Source organism: Pelodiscus sinensis, chromosome 1 (genome assembly GCF_052426305.1).
Source record: "Pelodiscus sinensis isolate ZL-2025 chromosome 1, ASM5242630v1, whole genome shotgun sequence".
Lineage (NCBI taxonomy): Eukaryota > Metazoa > Chordata > Testudines > Trionychidae > Pelodiscus > Pelodiscus sinensis.
Window position 1 is genome coordinate 32,869,248 of NC_143052.1, and position 12,765 is coordinate 32,882,012.

Below are 12,765 nucleotides of genomic sequence, written 5' to 3' on the forward strand. Positions count from 1 at the left end.
TAATGTTTCTGTTTCAAGGTTAAATAAGAGATAATCAGGCTAATCCACCTTACTCGGGTCTTGGCAATGAATTCACAGAAATGTACGGTATGATTGACAATTTGGTGTCAAAATAATAGACTAGCATTAAAGTTTGGACATATGTTTTCTCTTTCACATGCAGCAGAGACTTCATAATTGTTGATAAAAAGTTTTGACAAGGCAAGACTTCATAAAATTTGTATATGTTTCTAATTCAGAGTAAATTAGTGTGTCACAATGGAAGTGTTCATTAAATATTGAAATTATGAAAGTGTGTTCAAAGAGCATGGGTACGTATAAAAGTAATTTTATCATACAAAGTTAACAAGGGGATGTGCAGCTGTGGCACTCTAAGTGCAACATAGCCTGTACTTCTCATTCCAACAAAAGATTTTAGTGACTACAAATGGAATCCAGTGGCCTAATTCCTTTTGCGCATCCAGGCCTAAGTCCCATTTTCAGTCTACTGCCCTCCCCTCACATAATCATGTAGGCACCTAACTCAGTGAGTACCTTTGTTTTCATTGCTAAAGATCCCTAAATGCCTACTTTTCAAGTCCCAGTACAATACACAAAGCACAAGGGGTTTGGTTGTCACCTGCCTATGTTGCCTGTGGGACTTCATCCAGTAGTCCAGATCAGATCTGCCTAGCACTGAATTCCCTTCTTCCCACAATAAAGAGAGTACCATGAAAGTCAAGCCCAACAATCTACACATAAAATTCAGGAAACCATGACTGAAGAGCATCAGAGGGGTAGCTGTGTTACTCTGAAAAGTACATCGAAATATGTTGTTTGGAGTCACATGGACAAGTCACTTGTCCTGGCATCAAGTATCAGAGAGGTAGCCGTGTTAGTCTGAATCTGCAAAAGCGGCGAGGAGTCCAATGGCACCTTACAGACTAACAGAAGTGTTGGAGCATAAGCTTTCGTGGGCAAAGACCCACTTTGTCAGATGCATGTAGTGGAAATTTCCAGAGGCAGGTATAAATATGCAGGCCAGAATCAAGCGAGAGATAAAAAGGTGAATCCAATCTAGAGGCGTGAGGCCCATATCTTCAAGATGATCTAGAGGTGTGAATACCAAGAGAGGAGAAGCTGCTTTTGTAGTTAGCTAGCAATTCACAGTCTTCATTTAATCCTGAGTTGATGGTGTCAAACTTGAAGATGAACTGTAGCTCAGCGGTTTCTCTTTGAAGTCTGGTCTTGACGTTTTTTTGCTGCAGGATGGCTGCCTTTAGATCTGCAATTGTATGTCCAGGGAGATTGAAGTGTTCTCCTACAGGTTTTTGTATATTGCCATTCCTAATATCTGATTTATTCTTTTACGTAGGGACTGTCCAGTTTAGCCAATGTATATAGCAGAGGGGCATTGTTGGCACATGATGGCGTATATTACGATAGTAGATGTGCAGGAGAATGAACCAGTGATGGTGTGGCTGATCTGGTTAGGTCCTGTGATGGTGTTGCTGGTGTATATATGTGGGCAGAGTTGGCACCAAGGTTTGTTGCATGGATTCGTTCCTGAGTTAGAGTTATTATGGTGCGGTGTATAGTTGCTGGTGAGAATTTGCTTCAGAATTGGCAGGTTGTCTGTGGGTGAGGACTGGCCTGCCCCTGAAGGCCTGTGAAAGTGAGGGATCATTGTCCAGGATGGGTTGTAGATCACTGATGATGAGTTAGAGAGGTTTTAGCTGAGGACTGTAGGTGATGGCCAGTGGTGTTCTGTTGGTTTCTTTCTTGGGCTTGTCCCGTAGCAGGAGGCTTCTGGGTACACGTCTGGCAATATATTAATCTGTCTCCTCACTTCCTCGTGTGGGTATCATAGTTTCCAGAATGCTTGTTGAAGATCTTGTACATCTTGTAGATGTAGGTCTCTGTCTGAGGGGTTGGAGCATAGGCGGTTGTACCTCAGTGCTTGGCTGTGGACAATGGATTGTGTGGTGTCTCTCTTCACAAACATCCCACGTGTAGATGGAACACAAGCTGTCAGGAACAGTATCCCTGATGATGCCACAGCACAACCGGTGGCTGAGCATTGTGATTTTATCCTCACACATAATTATTTCAGATTTGGTGGCACTGCTATGGGCACCTGCATAGCCCCATAATATGCCAACATTTTTATGGCTGACCTGGAACAACGCTTCCTCAGCTCTTGTCCACTTACACCCCTTCTCTACCTACACTACATCGATGACAACTTTATCATCTGGACCCATGGGAAGGAGACTCTGGAAGAATTTCACTATGATTTCAATAGCTTCCACCCCACCATCAACCTCAGCATGGACCAGTCTACATGGGAGGTCCATTTCCTGGATACCATGGTGCAAATAAGTGATGGTCACATAAACACCAGCTTCCATCCCGGATACACCACATGATTCATTGTCTATAGCCAAGCATTGAGGTACAACCGCCTATGCTCCATCCCCTCAGACAGAGACCTACACCTACAAGAAGGGATCATGTGCCCCAAAGGTTGAGGATAGGAGGGGCACAGAGCTGACCAGCAGCTGGCAGGAGGACTAGTGAGGGAGTCTGGTATCCACAGCAGGGGTCCACCCCCTCTTTTCACTCACAGGCAGTAGTGGGGCAAGTAGAGCAATGGCCCCAGCTCACTGTGCTCCTCCGGTTGTGACACTCAAGGAGGCTAGGTGTGGGACCACTCCACATTCACTGACAGTGGTGGGGTAAATGCAGCAATGGGGTAAGTGCACCTCTTCTACTATTGGTAATACAGAAGAACTGGAGTGTCTGAGGGAATTACTTCTATGATTTTTATTAGCCAATGTGGTGAACCAAAAGTTCTCTTTATGGTTGGATTCGTGTGTCTTATAACCCCAGCACTCTGGTTTCTAAGAAATTTGCCCTGAATTGATACTCTCAACAGTGTCCCCCCAGAATACCCTTGTTACACCTGGACATACTGTACTTGGGATCTTACTAAAGAATCACCACACAGAGCACATCATCACCCAGCCTATGGACTCTGTGTGCTACAGTATGTCCAGGGGGCCCTCATAAATCACATGGGTGAGCACATTCTGTTTCCTGCTGACCCAGACAGCCGGAAGTGAAACATGATATAATTCTAACAGACACTGGCCTGCTCATCTATAACAAGAGATGTGGATGGAACTTATGTAAACATTAAAAAAAACCTAGCAAGAGGCACAACTGTGTATACTGTTACCAAATCTATGTCATGAACATGATGTGTCTCTGTAATTATAAGATGATCTTCATGAATTATGGTAAATCACCTAGGCTCATGCCATGAAGGATACATCTGGCTGCAATCTAGGCTGAGCAGACTGTTCACCAGGTAGAGAAATATAGCCCACAAAGCTAGCTTAGCCTTTGATTCAGCTCAGCAGCAATGCCAGGAATCTTTCACGTTATATCCTGTAAGACAGTGATGGGAAACCTAGGCTAATGAGTAAGCCGCATGAGTGGCCCTCCTTCATCTCAGTGTGTCGCAAAGATTGTCATAACCAAGAGGATCTCATGGGATAGACTAGTTTTGGTAACTGTACTTGTGTACTTAGAATTTGAGGGGTGTGCCAGTTGACCCATAACAGTGCTTTCCCTGGATGCGAGGGAGCACGTAGCTCTCACAGTCAATGTTGTGTGCAATCAGCACACACCTCACTTCACATGCTCTTGCTTTAAGTATGTGTCACTTTAGTAATTCTCGTAGGAATAAAATAGTGCAGACACAAGTCAGCAGAATCATGGGTAATAGTAAACAAAATGTTTCAGGGGCCACACATAGAACCCCGATGGACTGCATGCCCACCACTAGTTTACAGGCTGGCCAGTGTTAGAAAAGAAGTACAGTATTCTATTTTACCGATGGGACTGAGGCACAAAGTGACTTGCCCCGGGTCTCTTTAGTAATACTGTTAGGAAAAAACTATGTGGATGAAAACAAGAGCAATCAGGGAACCCTGCCCATGGACAACAGTAAACAAAATGTCTCAGAGGCCAGAGATAGAACCCCTGGTGGGTCATGTATGGCCCTTAGGCCACAGGTTGCACATCACTACTGTAAAACATTGGATTAAGCTAGCTAGCATAAGTAAAATAGGCCTATTACCCTTAGCATAGATAAAATAGCCCAAAAGTTATCCTAGATTTTGGAGTACTAGAAAGACCTTACTCCAGGTAGATACTTAGTACATAATGAGATCAGGCAACACCCAGAATACTGAACTTACAGTGGGCTTGAATATTATAGGATAAATCACTAGCACATGTTTAATCACAAAATTGCTTTAGCAATAGGTTACAAATATGATGAGCTAAAAGGCTTTACTATGTCAACCTATAGATTTATACAAATGTTATGAGGGTGATGAATTTGGACATGGAAGGGAAAGCTGGATGAACATTCATGATAGTGGCCAGGCCCTGTTTTGTGATTGGCATCCTGAGTATCCTTTGTTCACAACATTACTGTTAAAACAATAATGTTGCAAACATTCTAATATGTATGTGTGTGTATATAGATATAGATATAATGTTCACATTATTGTTAAAGCAATAATGTTGTGAACATAGGATGCCAACCACAGAACAGATATTCAATCTTGCAGAAGAGTGATTTATTCATACGGGGAAACCAAATAAATTTCCCCTCTAAATTATCTCTTTTATGGCTCCATGCATTTGATAATTTCCTAGCTAGGTAATGCATTATTCCCTTCCTACATATATTATTTTCCTGGTTTGCATTACCATTTTCCTAATATCTTAGGACACTCTATTTATCTTAGTACACAGGTTCTGGATCTTTGCATAGCTTTTCCAGTCTAGAAGTCTCACAAATTACTCATTGCTTCACAGGGTGCACTAAAAATAGGGTTAACTTAAATGCAACACATTTTTCAATTATACAATATCTCAATAACTTGGTTATACAGAACAAAGGAGAGCAATTTTATTTCTGAAATTAAAGGAGTAGGTTATTGCTGTTCCACAGATGGCCTTCCATAAATCTGTAGGGGAAGAAAACCTATTAGAACAATAAATATTTGAATAGATAATGAAAAGTGATCTAATAGTATTGAATCTTTTACATGTTTAAGGGTACTTCAGTTTGCAAGTTATAGATCTCCTCAGACTAATAATACTAAAAACCCTGGGTTATGGCAAAGCCCTAGCACACACATATTTTTTTGAAACCCATGCCACACTATTTATAAGTAGTGAATATATCACAAATTCAAATTTGCACAAATATTCCTTGCACATTTTACAGTAACAAAATTTATAGTTATAAAAAGGTAGAGAAGACATCTGGAATACACTTATAGAGGAGCCAGAGTTACTAGATGTATGGCAAAAAAAAACAGTGACTGTAAATCTTGAAAGTATCATTCCTTACCTCTATAAGCCCCATATTAGTCCTCCATGCAGTTAGGGACCTAGGCTGTAGGTAAAGCCAACCTGGGGTTGGAGAAGGGTAGGAGATCTGGGAAATTTGATGCTGATTGCACATCCTTCCCCTGCCCCTTGACACTAGACATTAGCATTAATACATCTGCCTCTGTCCCTCAGCACTCTGGAACCTTCCCCTAAAGAAGGATTGTGGTTCTAGGAGAAGTATTTGGTAGGGCAATAGCATTTCTGGTCACCCTACTTCTACTGGAAATTCCTGCCAACTGCACTGTGGATTCCTCCCAGTAAGCAAGATCATTATAGTGGCTTGTATTGCTCTTTTGTATCCCCAGCTATGGGGTATGTAGCAAGGGCACAGCTGTGTCTAACTATTTCCCATCAGCAAGAAAAAAGGCCATTTGTCACTGTTGGCTATCAGGTCTAAAATGAAATGGCACCCCAGGGAATAAAGAAACATAAAGATTGTTTAAATCACCTTCCTTCCTCCAGCATGGTCCTGCACCAAGCTCAGGTCATCTGGAAAAAAGAACACATAGCACTCTATTGTAATTAATATGTAATTAATTAATCACTGAGTCCTGCATCCTCAAAGGTATTTATATGCCTAACTCCCACCTAAATTAATGAGAGTTAAGTGCCTAAATGCCTCTTCTCTTACTTATAGGTATCAATTGACCTAGGTCTCTCCCTTCCTACCCCAGGTTGGCCATTCCTGTAAGTTTTGTCTAATAATCAACATCTATGGGAACAGTTCTAATCCAACCTTCTTGTGTTTTTCTGGAATATTATTTCTGGGATAAAAGTATTACACCCTCAGCATCCTAAACCAAGCAAAAAGTGTTCATTCCGTGCTTATACTTTTTCCTTATTGAAAGAGTAAAGGAAACTACTAGCTCTATCACACAGCTAGACCAAATAATGCCAATACCAAATTGTTCCAATAATGAAACCTTTTGCATAAATTTCTCAGCCCATTAAATCCATAAATTAATAAGACTCCATCCATAGCTCACACTCCCATACTGCTCATTGTTCCTATCTCACTAGTCATTTTCCAGGTACCATAAAAATCATATTTCTACTTAACCAAAATGTTTTATGGGTGATTTATTTTTCTGCTTATGAAAAAAAAATATGTCACAAAGTAAAGGCGATCGATGAAAGTTTTCCCCTCCCTCTTTGTTAATTTCCTTACCCGTTATGCTTATGTTACTTTTCTATTCTCCTGGAACAACAGAAAGCAAGATGCCATACAATCACTTAAAACATTGCTATGGAGCATGTTCTTTTCTCATTCTATTGCCTTCATACCTGTTCATGTAAAACAATAGGTCAGATTAATGTCCTTCTAAACTCACTATGTAGGGGGCAATAGAGGGCTCCTTCTAGAAAGGGTGACCAGAAACCAAGTGAGAAAATGTGGGACACTTTTTTTTGCGGGGGGAGGTGGGGAGTATAGTTGCCTGTGTAAGATAAAGCCCCTAATATTGGGATGGTTTCAATAATACTGGGACATCTGTTCACCCTACTTCTACCTCAGGAACTACAGGCATTTTGTTTGAACTGGGGTTTTAGAACAAAAACCATAGTGCTTGATAGATATCTATCTTTACTGAGAGAATCTAAATATACCAATGAGTTGTCAGTAACTCTAAATTACACATGCACTGTAATCTCAATATGATTCATGTTTGGACTATGTGTACCTTTTCATCTTTCTCTGCAAGTTTTATTCACAAGAGATAGATGGCAAATGGAGCATTCCGTACCATAATTTGAAATGATGCAATGAAATAAATGAGGTGTTGGCTAATCTATAATGTTTGATCATCAATTAATCATGGACAATAGAAGATAGGAGTCTTACTATTTATGTGTGTGCCTCAACACAAAAAACAAAAGAAATGGCATAAATAGAACAGAAAACATCACTTACTTCTGCAGCAACTGCTATGTAAAATAAAACATTATTAGCGAACCAAAGGACTTATGATTAAGTATTAATTTAAATGAGAATGATTATAGATATAGATATAGACTTAACATTGTTAGAGTTTTTATTTTAAACTTGTCCAGTAGACTAGCTGGGGTGAAATATTCTTTTTATTGGAGTTAAGTCTCTCAATTTGAAGGCACTTCTGTGGAAAAGGGAGAATATATTTTCACTAAAGGGTTTGACATTGTTCACATAGAAGTCAATGGCAAAACTCCTGTTGGTGTAAATGAAAGAGGGTTGGACTTTGAAAAAGATAAGGGGTCAGTGGTGACCGGTGAACTTTGTGCAAGTGGATAGTAGCAGAGGAAAAAAAGCCAGGCCTCTGAGTATGCCAGGTTGAAAGTAGGGAGGACAGTTCTTCATGTCAAATACCCAGCTTTGTAAACAGAATCCTTTAAACTAAGCTTCATTATAAAGATAAATTTTTTCTACACTTCTGCACAAAATATTGCTACTTCCCTCAAACCCACAGCTTCTTTGAGCCTTTGTCCTGCTTTGGAGGATATGCATGCATCCATGTTTATCACTAGCCCCAAATCAGGGCTAATTGGCTTCTTCCCATGACTTTAGCAACTTTTTGAGCTCATCTGCCAGCTTTCATGTGTACATGCTCACCACCAGAGCACGCTCCATGCTGAGATCCTGCTTTATCTGCAAGGCTGCAAACCTGCCCACAATAAGTACCTCATGGGCAATCAGACTAGCTGGATGTGCATGGGCAGCAAGGCACCAACATTAGCCTAACAGTTCTTATCTATTTTCATGCTCTTCATGATATCCGAGTCCTCTCATCAGCAACAATGAAAGACATGAAGGAACTTACCCAAGTTCCCTGCTCCTGCGCAACAGTAGCAAGGAGCATTATGGCAATTCCTTTGAATAAGTGGTCAATGGATCTTTCCTTAGTCCTCCCTCCTGGAGTGAGGAACACTGTGAAAGTGGCATTTTGCATAATGAGGCAGACTGGCAGGAGTTCCACTTTCAATAGGTGATCTCCTAAGGACTTTGGGAACTAGACTCCTACATAACTGAACACAGATGGCTCACACAGGTCCCTGAACAGCCTGTGGGACCCCTTCTAATCCACCTCCCACATTCTTGGGCTGGAAGTTTACAAACTGTAGAGCACTCCAAAGTGTTGCACTCCAGCTACCCCACATAGACTATGAACACACTCCCTAAGGTATCTAGAACTCCCTAGGATTATGATTTTATAACAGGCTAGCTCCCTAGGATCATACTCCCTAGGATTCCTTCTTGTTTTTTCCCTACAGATAATGGCAAGGGGTGCCTAAATGTGGAACAAACTACCACAGAGAAAGAAGATTGAGCAAAAGCCTTTCTAGCTTGCAATAAGGCTGAAGAAAAACTGCTATTCACACATTAATAACTAATATTATTATTCATAGCAAGCCAAAAACCAAGAAAATTGGGCCAATAAAGAGGAGACTTCACTAGCCTGTGATAATATTATGGTATTTAAATGCAACATGGAATAACATCTGGCTTATAACGTTTATGTCTATTGGAAAAGGAAAGGATGGAAACAAGTGAAAAAATATATGAAGTCTTATTCACCAGTATGTTCCAGCTTCTTGGAATTGATCTGGTAGAACAAAGCAGCCATAAACTGAATTTATGGTTGCCCTATATCACTGGACTGGAACAGAGAAGCTGGTTTATACTAGTGAATTGGTCCATTATTTATGAAATAGAGAGATATAGTTATATTTTTACATACATATCCCCCAAGTGGTTCAGAAAAGATACAATTTTGATTATTAATGTGACATAACACCTTAGCTCTAGCTTTTTAAACTGATATTACATGATGCAAGCAATTATAGGACTTTACACATCATAAGCATCTCTACATTTGGAGGTGGGGGGGGGGGTGTTTCCCAGCTTGTGTACACATACTCATGCTAGTTCTCATTGAGCTAGCCTGTTATAAATAGTACAGTAGTTGAGGTAGCACAAATAGCAATATCACAGACTATCTATGCCTAGTAGAAACCGGCCTGGACCCAGGGGAACATGCATGGGATAGCTAGATGATGTCACTACTTGCCACTGCCCATGCCACCCTGGCTACATTATGATTTTTAGCAGGCTAATTCAATGAGAGCAAGTGCAAGTAAGTCTATATAAGCTGGGAGTCATATACCCAGCACAAAGGGAACATGTGGCCTGAGAGATGCTACCACCTTAGCTCTGGTACAGTCATTTATAAATGTAAAATGAATACAAAAATCTGCCATTTTGATTTGACAGCTGAAACAACTACACAATATTACAAGCAATTGAGAATCAGATCCTATGTTTATGAAATTGAATCAGTCTGGGAAATCAGAAAGATGATATAGGCAGCCTGCTATTCCTAAAAAATTGGTGATTTTCTTCGACATGAACATTTGTGCATTATCTCACACTGACTTTTTGTCAGAGTAACAAACAAGACACTTGCCAATTATAGACCATCAACTAGATTTCCTTTTGCACAACTACAGAACACTACATTGTATATACCTTTGTTTTACTTTTTAAAGGCTTTTATTTGCTCTTCAGAGATGCTTCCTGTACTATAAGGAACACAGTGAAGAGTTTTCTCTATTAGAAATCCAAATCTTCAGCGAGCTGTGCAGAGGATGTTCTACATCTCACCAATGGTGCTCAGCATTTCTCAACATCACAGTTAGTTCGATGCCAAAGCATTTGCTTTGCATTCCTTAATCAGTGGCAATATACAAATATTGCTTCACTGTTGATTTCCAAAGTTAACTCAAAAGAAGGCAAATTAAGAGTCCAATTCCACTCCCATTGAAGTCAACAGCAAAAGTCTGATTCCAAAAGGCCCTACATTTAATTGCTGTCTCACTTACATGATTCAGAAATATGCATCTTATAGCCAAGTGAAAAGAAAAGAAAAGATTCTATTTTAATAATTTCTTTTTTTATTTATGAATAAACATAGAATTTCTCATAGGTGCATGTTAATATATATCTTTTCCTCAAGATCAAGAAAGAAATATGCTAGCTGAAAATAAAATGTTACCCACATACCTGCTGGGTGTGGTTCACTGTCCATGTAGTGGCACCTAAACAACTTACAGAGAGAAAGAATGAGTTTCCTCTGCAGCCTTAGCTGAGAGCCAGTTGGCTTTTAGCTCATGCTGTAGAAGCTCATGCACTATGCTCTAGAGTTTCCAGCCTCATTTCTGCCTGTTGGTGCTACAGAAACGTAATCTATTTTAAGGTGTTACCTACACTTTACAGAGGAAAAAGTGATGATGTCACCATAAAATCCACTTAACATGAAAAGAAAGCAGAAGTAACTTAAATTATTTTATGTCACTTTTTATGTCACTTTTTATATCAATCCCCTTCCTCTGCCTGGTATGCATAATGAATCCTCTTGAAAGATGAGAATATTAGCTTAAAGAAGGATCTATCTTCCAGTGGTTTGGTATCAAATAAACTGTAATACTCCTGCCTGTCAAACTCTTTCCTTTCTATTGATACTAAGGACAAATGACTATATAGGACAGATCTCTGCTATAAAATTGGATCAGTTTAACTATGTTGGTCAGGGATGTGGAAAAACCCACACAACAAAGTGGTGTTCTTAAATAAGTCCCCATGTAAACAGTGCTAGATTGGTACAATTCTTTTGGTACCCTCACTACTGCCTCTCATGGCGGTGGTTGCCAACATTAGAAATCTTCCCATCAACATATATAGTGTCTTTACAGAAACGCTACAGGGGCACAGCTATATCACTATCATATTTCAAGAGTAGACAAGCATAAAAAAGTAGGCACATCTCTCCAATCTTTCGCTAATCAGGTGTTATCAATATTTTTACAAATTTCTCCCTAGAAAGAGTTCTCACTCAATCTGCAATACATGTGACATTTCCTGGGAAAAGTATTCTACATCCCCTGCAAAATCCATCGGTCAGAAAATCTTACACACCTCTTCTCCCCTAAAGGCCAACAACAGATTGTACTTCTCTTAACCATGACTCGCTGGTCTGGCAACATCCATGGTCCAGCAGAGATCATAGATGTCCCTGTTCCACAAAGCCCAGGAACACGGAGATCTGGCAGCAGGGCAGGAGTGCAGTAGGGGGCCTGGCAACTCAGCCGGGAACCTAGTGTTGGAGGGGACAGCTGGCATGGCGGTGAGCTCCAGCCCGAGCAGCATCCTTAGAGCTCTGGCTCCGGCCCTGTTCTAGCTCCAGCAGCCAGGGAGCTCCAGCTTCTGCCTCAGCAGCAGACAGGGAGCTCTGGCCCTGGCCATGGAGCTTTGGTCCTGGCCCTTCACCCTAGCCCCAGCAGTGCAGCTCTGGACCCAGCCCGGAGCCAGGTGGCTGCAGAGCTCTCCCCAAGATATAGAGATATGCCCTAGCCGCGGAGTCAGGCAGCTTCAGAGCTCTGTCCCAGCATAGAGCTCCAGCCATGGCACTCCAGCCCCAGCAGCAGTGGAGCTGGCAGCATCTAGAGAACCCATGGGGTTGGGGCAGCTGAAGGGACAGGATGGAGCCCCTAACCCAGTGGCAGCACAGGCCAGGAGGAGAGATACCTTCCCTGATCCAGCAAATCCCCTTGTTCAGGACCAGTCAGGTACCAAGGGTGCTGGGACCAGCGAGGTCCAACCTGTACATTTAAAGAAGAGCTCCCACAAGTCCCTTCCAGTTCCCTAGTGCCTCCCTCCTCCTTTTGTGCACACAAAATCAGATTTTCAAACAAAGAGAAAATTAGTTTCTGAGACTCTCACAGAACTTCTTTTTTTAGGAAATGTTGCTTTATTTTTCAAGACTGAAAGAGTTAATAAATTAAGATCTCTAAAGAAATATGCATAGATTTGAGGTTAGAAAAAAGTGTGTTCAACTTTTATTTTATTTTCAAGCAACTTACTCAAAGGTTCCAACTCTGGTTCCTCTTGTTTTTATGCATCAGCACTTAGAAACTAACTGAGGTTATACTCCTTCATTAAGTTTTATAAATGTTTTATATTTGAATAAAAACATTAGGTCTGTTATTTCCTTGAAGCTATTTCATTGTGAACAAAGAAAATGCACAGGCTACAACTATGAACCAAATATTGCATATGTTGAAATTGATGAATGTCCCTTTTTTAAAAGTTTGAGGTTTTGCTCAAAGATAGATAGGTATAATTCCATTGCAGAACTAATACACTAAGTGGTTTTATTCTGCAATTTTATTCACCAAACTTTGAAAACTCCATGAAATGTTTCAAAAAAATTACTTATTAACTTTCAACAGAGAATTTAAGATGTATTTTGAATGTTATATGCAAAACAAGAAAGACACTGG